The 13095-nt window shown below is 40.4% G+C and overlaps 1 protein-coding gene across 9 annotated transcripts in view; it reads left to right on the forward strand.

Annotated features, from left to right (window-relative positions):
* Positions 1 to 13095, forward strand: part of cysltr1 (cysteinyl leukotriene receptor 1) — a 65113-nt gene that overhangs the window by 15509 nt on the left and 36509 nt on the right. For all 9 annotated transcript variants that reach the window (XM_052021078.1, XM_052021081.1, XM_052021077.1 and 6 more), the window contains one exon: positions 9641 to 9775. The gene's annotated coding sequence lies outside the window, so the exon portion shown is untranslated. The remainder of the gene's footprint in view (positions 1 to 9640; positions 9776 to 13095) is intronic.

Below are 13095 nucleotides of genomic sequence, written 5' to 3' on the forward strand. Positions count from 1 at the left end.
ATGTACCTGTAATACTCAGAGTTGGAATTTCACTGGGAATTGGTTCATTATTGTCACATGTATTGAGATACAGTGAAAAGGACATTCCATACATAATAATATTGAGGTAGTAAAAAGGAAAACAGAATGCAGAATATAGTGTGACAGTTACCTGAAGCACAGTGCAGGTAGACAAATAAGGTTCAAGGGCCACAGTGAGGTAGATAGGAAGATCATGAGTTCATCTTTAGTATATAAGTGGACCGTTTAAGAAACTGATAACAGTGGGATAGAAGCTGACCTTGAGCCTGGTGGTTGGTGCTCTCAAGCTTTTGTATCTTCTGCCCAATGGGAGGTGGGAGGAGAGAGAATGACTGAGGTGGGAGGGGTCCTTGACTATGTTGGCTGCTTTCCTGAGGCAGCAGGGTGTAGACAGAGTCAATGGAGGGGAGGTTGGTTTTCATGATGGACTGGGCAGTGTTCACAACTCTCTGCAATTTCTTGCGGTCTTGGGCAGAGCAGTTGCCATACCAAGCTGTGATGCATCCAGATAGGATGCTTTCTATGGTGCATCTGTAAAAAATTGGTGAGGGTCATTGGGGATATGGTGAATTTCCTTGGCCTTCTGAGGTAGTAGCGATGTTGGTGTGCTTAGGTGGCCATAGTGTCCATGTTGTTGGACCAGGACAAATTGTTGGTGATATTTACACCTAGGAACTTGAAGCTCTCAACTATCCCCACTTCAGCACCATTGATACAGACAGGGGTGTGTACTCTGCCCTGCTTCCTGAAGTCAATGACCAGCTCCTCTGTTTTGCTGACACTGAGGGAAAGGTTGTTGTCATGGTGTATTCACAAGATGCAAAGGAAGTGAAATGCACATTTACAGGAACTATTTTTTATCTTTCCTGTGGCTCTTGAACAACTTAGAAAACAAATTTTCAGGGTACAACTTTAAATTTTGATTTCATTTCTGGGCAAGCTGTCTTGGAACAGACATTACCCCATCCTACACTGGAATGGAAAATCTTCCAATTTAACTCACCTGACATCTTTGTCAAAGTGAAAATTCCTTTGTCAATATTTCAAGGCCATTGCCTATTGTTTGTGGACATTTTTAAAAATTAAAATATTCCAAATTTCCAGCCTTTTAAGTGACTGTCAATTTGCATTACAAGCTCTATTAAACAGACAAGACACACTAACTTTCTCCACTAATATCAGCAACTGACTATAATGACATTGATTTTCCAGTATTTGTCAATGTTAAAATAACACTTATTGGATGCGAAACATCAATGAGGAACGACTTGGTAACTATGCAAAACACCCAGTTTGCCTCAGATGTTTTTATTCCCTCCGTGTGCCTTATCACTAGTTAGATATCACTTACTGTATATTTGGTATCTCCATCAGTGAACTTCAATGCTTACTTATGGGAAAAACCATTAAAATTTACCTTTGGTCATTTTGCAAGGAAACAAGCCCTTCAGCTGACTGAGTCTGAACTAACAAACAACCACACATTTTTACACTGATCCTACACTAATATCATTTTTATTTTTTCCCACATTCCCAGAGGTCAGAGTGGAACAAGGGCAGGCTGTTAAAGTAAAAAGCAACTGGAGGCTCAGGAATGTACTGGTGATGTTCTGCAAAGCAATCACTCTATCTGTGTTTGTTGCTCCAATGCAAGAACCACATTGTGGGCACTAAATGCAGTGGACTTAAGGAGAAATGCAAGTGAATTGCTGTTTCGCCAGCAAGGACTACTTCAGTCCCTGGGTTGTGGGAAGTGAAGAGGTAATTGGACAGGTGTTGCACCTATCATGGTTGCATGGGAAAGTGTCATGAGGAGGGTTGGTGTGAATAGGGTGTCGTGGAGGGGATGGTCCCTTCATAATGCTGAATGTGCAAAGAGTAGATGTGTCTGGTGGTGGCATCCCATTGGAGATGACAGAAATTATAAAGGATGATCTGTTGAATGTAGAGGCTGCTGGGTTGGAGTTGAGAGAATGAGAAAGAGGTGCAGAAAATAGAGGAAATGCCATTGAAAACCATGTCAACTACAGCAGAGAAAAGGCTATGTTTAAGGGGGAAAAGAACATCTTAATGGACATCTTAATTGTCAATCAGAACAGGTATGACTGAAATGGAGAAACAGGGAGAATAGAATGGAGCAGGGTGAAAGGAGGTGTGGTTGAGATAGCCGAAAGAGTTAATGAGTCACAGCATAGAAATGTGCTCCGGCCCACAGAGCCTATGCCGACCATCAGGCCTATTTATACTAGTCCTATTTTCCTACATTGATTCCATAATCTCTCTATACCCTGTCCAGGTGCCTCTTAAGTGTTGTTACTGTTCCTGCCTCCACCACCTCCTCATTCCCGATACCAACTACTTTGTGTGAAAAAAATACCCCTCAGATCTCCTTTAAACCTCCTACCTCTCACCTTAAACCTGTGCCCTCTAGTTGTAGACATCCTTACCATGGGAAACAGACTCTGGCTATCTACCCTATCCATGCGTCTCATAATTTTATATACCTCCATCATGTCACCTTTCAGCCTGCTTGGCTCAAGAAAAAACAGACTCACCCTGTCCACTCTCTCCTGATAACTCAAGTCCTCCACTCCAGGCAATATCATTGTCAATCTTTTCTGCACTCTGGCTTAATCATGTGCTTCTGAAAGTTCAGTGACCAGAACTGCCTATAATGCTCTAAGTACAGCCTAACCAAAGTTTTGTAAAACTGTAATATGACATACCAACTCTTATACTCAATGCTTTGGTTGCTGAAGGCAAGCATGTCATATGCAACAGTCTACCTGTGTTCCCATTTTTAAGTAACTATTTAAGAGACCAACATCTCTCTATTCAACAGCAATATCTAGGGCCCTTCTATTCACTGGAGAATCTCCACCTCACTTCCCCACAACCCCCCACAATTCTTAATCCCCACCCCCTTCCCCACACCTCCCCACCAAACTTAATCCCCATCCCCTTCCCCACACCTCCCCACCATGCTTAATCCCCACCCCCTGCCCCACAATTCCCCCCCACCATGCTTCTTCTCCTCTTCCCTTTCCTAGCCTATCTCTCTTTCTCCCTTTTTTGTTTCCTTCCTCTCCTTACCTTTGACTCATCCCCTGGTGGATCTGCTCTCCCCTCCTCCCCTGCACCTGCCTATCACTATCTCTTACCTGCATCTACCTACCACCACCTTGTGGCCATCCCGCCTCCTCTTTTTTGTCGACCTATCACTGCTCTGCTTTTCCCTCCTATGTATTGGGCTTCCCCTTTTCCTATCTTCAGTCCTGAAGAAGGCTCCTGACCCAAAACATTGACCGCCTGCTTTTCTCCACGGATGCTGCCTGGCCTGCTGAGTTCCTCCAGCATCATCATGTTTTTCATCCCACTTGTCAGCTGTTGTTTTACCCGCAAGCATCTACTCCCAATCTACTTTTGCCAAGTAAGTCCTCTCTTGTGCTATAAAAAAATCATCCTTCCCTAATTTATGTCCTAACTTGAGGGTCGTTTAAGCTGGAAATGGTGCAGAAAAGGTTCACAAGGATGTTACTGGGCTTGAGTTATAAGGAGAGACTGGATAGGCTAGGGCTTTTTTTCCCTGGAGCATAGGAGGCTGAGGGGTGACCTTATAGAAGTTTATAAAATCATGAAGAGCAGAGATAAGATGAATGGTGACAGTCTTTTTCCCAGGGCAGGGGTGTCTAAAATTGGAAGGTATAGGTGAGAGGGGAAACATTTAAAGGACTTGTGGGGCAAATTTTTTCGCACAGAGAATGGTGTGTATGTGGAAACAGACAGCAGAGGAAGCTGTAGAGGTGGGTACAATTATGATGTTTAAAAGACAGGCAGGTATATGGAAAGGAAAGGCTTAGAGGGATATGGGCCAAATGCAGACAAATGGGACTAGTTCTAGTTGGCAACTTGGTTAGCATGGACAGGTTGGGCCAAAGGGCCTGTCTCCATGCTGAATAACTCTCTGACTGTCTTATACAAAGCTCTCATCTGTCTTCTTTGTGGACTTCACTATTCACTTGTAGGAAGGAAACCATTTCAAATGGTGGATTGTTCTTTACTGGTGCACAAATGTGTGTTAGGAAAACCAGGCTGTGTATTTTGACTTGTTCAAAATATGTGAAACCATATGTCTCTGACACAGTTCGGACTGTCCACATGTCTCATTCTCTGGCATTAGATAATTAAAATAGTACAAGTGCATTCGGTGACTCGGCACTTTTTTTGCTTACTTCAATTTCCCACAGGCTCACCCTTTCAGAAAACATGTGGCATGGCAGAAGAAATCAAAATGAAAAAAAACCTGTAGATACTGGAAATCTAAAATTACAAAAAAACAGGAATATGGTATTGGTTTACTATTGTCACTTGTACTGAGGGACAGTGAAAAACTTGTCTTGCATACCGTTTGTACAGATCAATTCATTATACAATACCGATACATTGAGTTAGCACAGAGTGCATTGAAGTAGTACAGGTAAAAACAATAACAGAATACAGAGTAAAGTGTCACAGCTACAGGGAAGTGCATTGCTGGTAGACATTAAGGTGCAAGGTCACAACAAAGTAGATTGTGAGGTCAAGAATCCATCTCACCGTATAGGGGAACTGTTCAATAGTCTTATCACAATGGGGTAGAAGCTGTCCTTAACTCTGGCGGTACTTGCCCTCAGGCTTCTGTATCTTCAGCCTGATGGGAGAGGACTATACTGGAAGCATTCAAGAGGTTGATCAATATCTGTGGAAAAGATAATGTCTGAACTGGGAAAGAGAGGAAACACAAGTTAGTTTTAAGTTGCATTAGAGAGCTTGTGGGGTTTTAACTGAAGTTAATGACCTCTCAGATCCACATGTCTTTCTGGTGGGGTTTGTGTTTAATGACATTCACAAGGCAACACAGCTGAGTGCAGCTGGCAAGACAGATACAAGGTACCTTCCAGAAAGTTGCTTGTAATCATTGTTCTAAAATGTGATGTTGGAATAAGTCCACGTGGAATAAGCAAGAGCCAGCAGCGTTTATTAAGAGAAGAGATGTGGCTGTGGAAGTTAATTTTGCTAAATACCTTGCCAAAAATAAGAAGGGAAACTGAAACCAACAAAGGTGAAAAGGGTACCTTTGGAAATCCCGTTGGAGAGAGGGGAACAGAGCTGCTTCAAGGTGGTCATTCCTGGAAGAAAAGTGACAGTGGATTCAAAAGTAGCACGGATGCTGGAAATCTGAAATAAAACAAGAAAATGCTGGAAGTACGAGGCAGATCAGGCAGCCTAGTATGAAAGTACGCCATCTGGGTCTGAGGCTGGAATCAGTTCAGGAGCTGACAGCACTTGTAAGCCCATTTGGTAGGAGTGGGGGGGCATGGTGGGGGGGAGTCAGTGATCAGGACCAAGATGATTAAGGATCAGTGTGCGATGGGAGAATTAGGAAAATCAATGGATGGAAGGAGGGTGGTGAAAGGATGAGAGGTTAAGCATGGAATTTAGGGAAGTCCCTGGGCTATGCTGCTGTATGAAGGCCCAGCTTTCCTAGGCATGAACAATAGTGGTTGCTCGCAGGACAAGCTGATCTAATTTCTTTGACAATGATCCAAAACTTGCATTGCACAGAAAATATTATAATTTGATGTGTGTCTGGTGGAAACATAATACTTGCTGTGATCTTTTCAAGGCACACCAACTTTTGAAAACTGGACAAGGCATGCTGACCTTGTAGACTCTACAAGGCATGCTGACTTTGAAGAAGTTTTCTTTCCTCTTCGACAAATGATGTGATATGTTTTTTATTCATTTTTGGGGATCTGGGCATGGTTAGTAAGCCCACATTTATTGCCCTAAAGGTGTGGATGGGACTCTAGCTTGAACCACTGCAGTCCTTTTGGATCTCCCACACTGCTGTTGGGTAGGGAGTTCCAGGATATAGGTCCAGTGATGGTGAAGGACCTGTGATATATTTGCAAATCAGGATAGTGTGCAACTTGAGGGGAGCATGCAAGTACTGGTGTTCTCATGCACTTCCTGTCCTTTTCTTTTTCAGCAGTAGTGATTGTGGGTCTGGGAGGTACAGCTTGGGAGGGGTTTAGAGGGATATGGGCCAAATGCGGGCAAATGGGACGAGCTTGGTGGGCACCATGGTCGGCATGGACTTGTGCCCACCAATACAGCTGTTTCCATTGCGGTATTATTCTTTGAGTTTACGACAGTTGAACCAGCTGAGGCGAGTAACTGCAAAGGATTTTGTGGACGATACACATTGACCATTGTGCTTCTGTGGTGCAGGAAATAGACATTTAGGGTGGTTGATGGGGTGCTGATCAAGTTGTCTGATTCATCGTGAATGATATCAAACCTCTTAATTCTTGAAATTGCATACATTCAGGTGAGTCTACATGCTTTATAGATGGAGGGAAGGTTTCGGATATTCAGAGGAGAGTCACTCATCGTACCCAGCCTCTGATTTGCTCTTGTAGTCACACTGGTCTTATTGAGTGTCTGGTCAATGGTGAGCTCCAGGATGTTCATGGTGGGGGAATTTTGTGTTGATAATACCATTGAATGTCAAGAATAGGTGACCAGAATGTTTCCTTTTGGAAATGGCCATTACCTGGCATTTTTATGGCAACAATGTCACCTGCCACCTACCAGACCATGCCTGAACGTTGTCTAGGTATGCTGCACGCAGAGGTGTGTTGATTCATTTGCTGAGGAGTTGTGAATATAAGGTAACATTGTTCAATCATCTGTGAAAGGTGCCCAGATGATTTTTCCAGAGTGATGTGAAACGTCACAAAAATAATCAACATTACATTACATTTCACTCGACAGTGAATCCATTTTCAATTGTGTGATACTGATTTAATTTTTAGGCATAAATCTAAAAACTGCAGGTGCTGGAAACACTCAGCAGATCAGGCAGCATCTATGGAAAGAGAAACAGAGAATGTTTCAGGTCGCAAAATATATGCTTTAATTATGTGTAGGTGCTGGGTTGTCAACAGAATAACAGGTTAGGAAATAATGTTTTAAACTTTTTTATGATTGGTGAAGGAGAGAGAGCTGTGCCATTTCTATGATGGTGACTTCTGCTTGTTTTTGAATCTTGTCAGGATGACTATAATCAGAACAGTCAGATCAGTATGTATGAGAACTTGAAGATAGAGATATAAGTAATAAAGTAGTGCAGTCTGACAAAGGTGAAGTTATTCATCTGAGATATTTATGTCTCAAGGCAACAGATACAATTGAACTACATAGATCTACATAGAACTTGAACAACAGCACAGAAGCAATTCATTTAGCCCATTGTTTATATTCCTTATGGAACTCTTCCATCTTATTTCATATCAGCATATACTTCTCTTTCCACAATATAGTTTAACCAGCTTCCCTTTAAATTTATCCATTCCCTTGTGTCGGGCACAGAATTGGATTTGGCCGTTTTTGGACAAAAGGAATAAATTCTCAAACTGCTCATGCAATTAGAATATCCTAATTTGTTTTCCCACGATCACTGGCTTGAAAAGCTTTTCTTGTGCTTCAGGCATGAAAAGAAAGGTTTTAACGAGAGGCTGTGGGGATCAAAGTCCATCAGTGCTCAGTTCAGAATATAATTCTTTCTGGAATGATTGTATGATCTTCTAGCATTCATATATCTTCACTTACATAAGAGCATAAGAAATAGAACAAGGGTCATCTGACCCTTTGAACCTGCTACACTCTTCATCAAAATCACAGCTGATTTTCTGTTCTAGCACCATATTCCAGCACGATCTCCATATCCTTTGATTCTCTTAATTCCCAGAAACTTTATCAATTCCTGCTTTAAATGAACATACAACTCGGCTTCCTCATCCTTCTATGGAAGAGAATTCTAATGATTCACTATCCTTTAAGTAAACTTTTCCTGACCTCAGCCCTAAATGGCCTGCTCCTAATTCTCAAACTGTGACCCCGATTCCTAGGCTCCTCAGTCAGGGAAAACATCCTCCCTGCATCAAGTTGTCAAGCCTGTTATGAATGTTGTAAATTTCAATAAGATCTCTTGTCATTCTAAATTCTACAGAATGCAAACCCAGTCTAATCAATCTCTCTTTACGTAGCAAGTCCACCATCGCTGGAACTAGTATTGTGTTTTTTTTTGCTGTACCCCCTCTATGGCAAGTATATCCTTTCTTGGGTATAGAGATCAAAACTGTACACAAAACCCCAGATGCATTTTCACCAAGGCCCTGTTAAATTTCAGTAAGACTTCCTTATTCCTATAATCAAATCCAATTGGAATAAAAGTTGATATACCATTTGCTCTTGAAATCACTTGCTCCACCTGCATGTTGGCTTTCAGCGGATTGTGTGTAAGCATGCTTGGGTCCCTTTGAACATCAACACTGCCCAATTTCTCATCATTTAACAAATACTATGCTTTTATATATGCACCAAATTTTTCCACATTCCATTCCAACTGCTGTGTCCTTGCCCACTCAATCCATTTGTCTATAGCCTCTGTATATCCTCCTTCTTAATCACATTCCCAAGTAGGTTAATATTGTCAGCAAATATGATATTTCATAGTTGGAATCTAAGAACCAATCCCAGTGGTACTTCACTAGTTGCTGCCTGCCAGCCTTACCAATTCTCAATCCATTTGAGTACATTACCCTCAGTTCCAACTGCTCTAACCTCATCAACCAACCTCCTCTGAGGGCCCTTATTGAAAATCTTCCAGAAATCTAAACACACCACACTACTGGTTCTCCCTCATCCATTCCACCGTCGCACAATCAAAGAACTCCATTAGATTACTCACGTTTTTTTTCCCCCCAGAGATACAAGAGATTCTGCAGATGCTGGAATCTGGAGTAACACATACAAAATGCTGAAGGAACTCAACAGATCAAGCAGCATCTATGGAGGGAAATAAATAAGTCCTGATGAAGGGTCTTGACTGGAAACATCAACTGTTCATTTCCCTCCATAGATGCTGCCTGACCTGCTGAGTTCCTCCAGCATTTTGTGTGTGTTGCTCAAGTTTTTTTCCCTTCCATATTGATTCTACTTAATCCTATTATTGTTTTCAAGGTGTTCTGTTGTTTCATTCCTGCTTGGAACAACAGAGAAAACCAAACCCAACAGCAAGAATTGTACATGATCTATGTGCTTTGGATAAAGTAGGGGAATAAACAAATTATTCACAAATATCTCTGGACCGTAGGAGGCTGAGGGATGACCTTATAGAGGTATATAAAATTATGAGGGACATAGACTGTGACCATTCACCTTATCTTTTTCCTGGGGTAGGAGAGTCTAAAGCTAGAGAGCATGGATTTAAGGTGAGAGTGGCAAAATTTAAAGAGGACCCGAGGGGCAACTTTTTCACAGAGGGTGGTGGGTATGTGGAACAAGTTGCCAGGGGAAGCTGTAGAGGTAGGTACAACTACAACATTTAAAAGACATTTAGACAGGTACATGGAGAGGAAAGGTTTAGAGGGATATGGGCAAAACACAGACAAATAGGATCAGCTCAGGTAGGCAACTTGGTCAGTAAGGAAGAGTTGTGCTGAATGTCCTGCTTCCATGCTGTGTAACTCTATGACTCTAAAAACAAATGAAACTTTTATTGTTTTCCTAGATCCACTTCATCGATGGTAATATGTGAAGTATCTTTCCATTCTCAACACTGTCCGAACATTGAGAAGAATTGTAACTCAACTCAATTCCTACTCTTGTTATCTTATCCATCTAAGCTGCAACTTAGGTCTATGTGGTGAGTACAAAACTTTATTGTGGGTATTCAGTAGAGATCCACCATGAGAGTAAAGAAAGTGTTGGCTGACTCTGGAAGCACTTACAACACTTGGAACAAAACCAAGCAAATGAGCAGATACAATATAAAGTAGAAGCAAGTGTGTTTATTTGATTGGTTTTATTAAGTATATTCAGCTGAATAAGGCAGATGTCTGTTCTGCCTGGTATTTATTGCTGTGTTTCACTATTATATTAAGGAGGAATAAAGTTCTCAAATCACACCATTTATTTCCTCTTTTAACTTAGAGCTGTAAGGTATCTACCGTTCACCGACATAGCATGTTTAAATGTTTTTTTACATTTTTAACACGGCTTATTGCTGATGGGTGAAACAGAAAATACATGTAAAGATAAATGAAAAAAAACAAATCATCAGGAAAATTACTTCATTATTTACTGTTGTGAGTAATTCTACAGCTTGGCTTAATGATTGATGGAAATTTGAGTCCTACGTTCTTGAACTCAATGAGGAAGGACCATTATAATGGGCTCTGCTGCATTGGTTGAAAAATTTGAAATATATGGATAAAAGGCATGTTTACCAATAGTGTAACTTTGTATGTAATAGACTTACATCTGAGTTTGCTCAATCTTTCATGTTGAATATTTGTGCCAAGCCTTGATTACACATGTTTGGAATTTATTTCCCCATTTATTTTTGTTAGTGTTGGCTAACGGTCATCAGTGGATTCCCGACTTTTCTTCAACAAGAAGCATACATTTTTTTTCTGTTCACATGTACTGCAAAGCAGGTCCTGTTTTTTTAGACATCATTTGAAGGGTGGCATTTCTCCAGGTGCAGCACTCCTTTAGGATGTACAGAAATGTCACTTTTGATAACTGATCATCAGTGATATGCTTGATTATAATTATCTGCCCTAGTTTTTCTGACTGAATTGTTACACTTCTATGTTGCCTCTAGCACACAGAAATTACGCAGTAATAATGCCTACACTCCAGAAACATTTTATTGGCTTTGAGTGACTTTGAGGTGCTCTGTTATGCTCCAAGCATGTGTAATCAATAAGTGCACATTCTTTATTTGGTTGAGTATTAACACTGGACTTACAAAATAATTAGTTGATTTGAGCAAACGGTTGTCCTGCAAGCAGAAAGAAACTGCCATTCTTTTGCAATATTTTGCATTCTTTTACATATCACTGTCACTGAAATCAAAATAATTAGTCAGTGCCATCAGTTCAAGGAGGCAAAATGCTTCTGTTACATTCCAAAATTCAAGTACTACTCGTTAAGCTAATTCTTAAGAGATCATATGATAAATGTGCATGTTTCTTAAACTCTTAGATCATTGAACTCTGACCTTTACTCTGAGGAACTTATTCTAGGCGTTTCACTTAAGAGTCAAGTGATTCTTCTAAAGTAATAGCATCATTCATTTATGTCCATTTCATTTATTTGCCAGTGATAAATGATTTCACCTTGTATTCTCAGAAGTTTTGAATTGACCCATCTAAGAGTACCATAGGGTAGATATTTTAATCAATTAAATTCACTGGAAAACAGTTAAGAATGCAATAATAAATTTTATAGATATAATTTTATGCAGGTATGGACATGTTGAAAGTTTGCATGGGTGTGGCAGTGGTTCTATCTGTTCTATTTTTGTGCTCATGCCTGTTGGAAGTTCTACCCCATTGTTAATTGTGTTGCAACTCTGAATCAGGCTCAGAATCAGAGTAAGATTTATTATCACTGATATATGATGTGAAATTCGTTGTTTAATGGCAGCAATGCAGTGCAATGATATAAAAATATCTCAATAACAAAATAAATAGTGCAAATAAAAAGAACAATGAGGTAGTGTTCATGGGTTTGTGGATCATTCAGAAACTGATGGCAGAGGGCAAGAAGTTATTCCTGAATCGTTGAGTCTTCAGGCTCCTGTACCTCCTTCCTGATGGTAGTAACGAGAAGAAGGCATGTCCCAGATGGCAAGTCCCCTTAATGATGGATGCCACCTTCTTGAGGCACTGCCTCTTGAAGATGTCCTTGATGGTAGGAAGGATTGTCCCCATGATGGAGCTGGCTGAGTCTACTACCCTCTGCAGCTTCTTGCAATCCTGTGAATTGGAGGCTCCATACCAGAGTGTGATGCAACTAGTCAGAATATACAAATTCCTATAGATGTACAGTGGAAAGTAAGAGTCTTTAGTGACAATACCAAATCTCCTCAAACTCCTAATGAAGTAGAGCCACTGATGTGCCTTTTGTGATTACTTCAATATGGTGGGCTGTTTAAAATTTGAAAGAGCATCATTTTTATTTTCAAATAAAATGCCAAAAATGCCAGACTTTGTTTTTGTTATGAGGAAGAAGAAATGAGCAATATTCTTGGCCTGAATGCCATGCATATTGTTTTTTTTTTATATATAGATAGAATTCTGTGCAGAATTCATTAAAAAAACTACTAAAAAAATTGCCAAATGACCATGAACAATCATCTATCAATGTTATTTTGTAGGATCATTAGTTTGGTAAAATCCAGGGTGGAAAACTCCTAACAAAAACTGCACACACATCCCAAGTCCTTCCCCCTACACCCACGGATTCTGATGTGATGCCTCCAAGGTCAAATTAACCTGCAATTCTCTATGCTATCTACTGAAGATAGTCTCTTTGCCTTTTCATAGTCCTCAACAATCGTTAGCAATTAAGTAAATTCCACAAAGACTAAAGTTAATTTTCTTATCTGCCTTTTAAGTGAAAATTAAGTATCATGTGTCAGCAAAAAGCAGCAATGCAGTGTTCACTGAATGTCTGCAACCACAAGGATTCCTAGGCCTCTAAAAATCTTAAATAAAGAAACAAACATCAAATCAGGAAATACAGTGCTTTTGAAGGCCTTGCTGAGAAGATAAATTGTAGGGTTCAGCAGAATTCCAAACCTATTTTGTGAAGTAGTCTATTGCAGGCCAGGAAATGGTTTGATTGTTTTACTGTGGAGAAGATCTAAGTTTAAAGAGCAGAAAGATTTCAGCATAGTAGTGAAGAGTAACATGTTCATACTTGTTCTTGGGGGAGGGGAACTTAGAACAAAGTTCCATGTAATGTCTTCACAAATGCATTGAGACACTATCTCTTTGCATTTAGGTATGCAGTGATTTATTTTCAAAGCAGTGCACTGAAAACCATAAAATGGCTGACTGAATGTGAAATTGTTACACTACTGGCCATTAGGCCTATTATATGACCCTGCTCCACAACCAGGATCAAAGCTCAGATCACATGAATACACTGAGAACAATTTACCTATGCTTA

This window comes from Pristis pectinata, chromosome 8, assembly GCF_009764475.1.
Source record: "Pristis pectinata isolate sPriPec2 chromosome 8, sPriPec2.1.pri, whole genome shotgun sequence".
NCBI classification, from domain to species: domain Eukaryota; kingdom Metazoa; phylum Chordata; class Chondrichthyes; order Rhinopristiformes; family Pristidae; genus Pristis; species Pristis pectinata.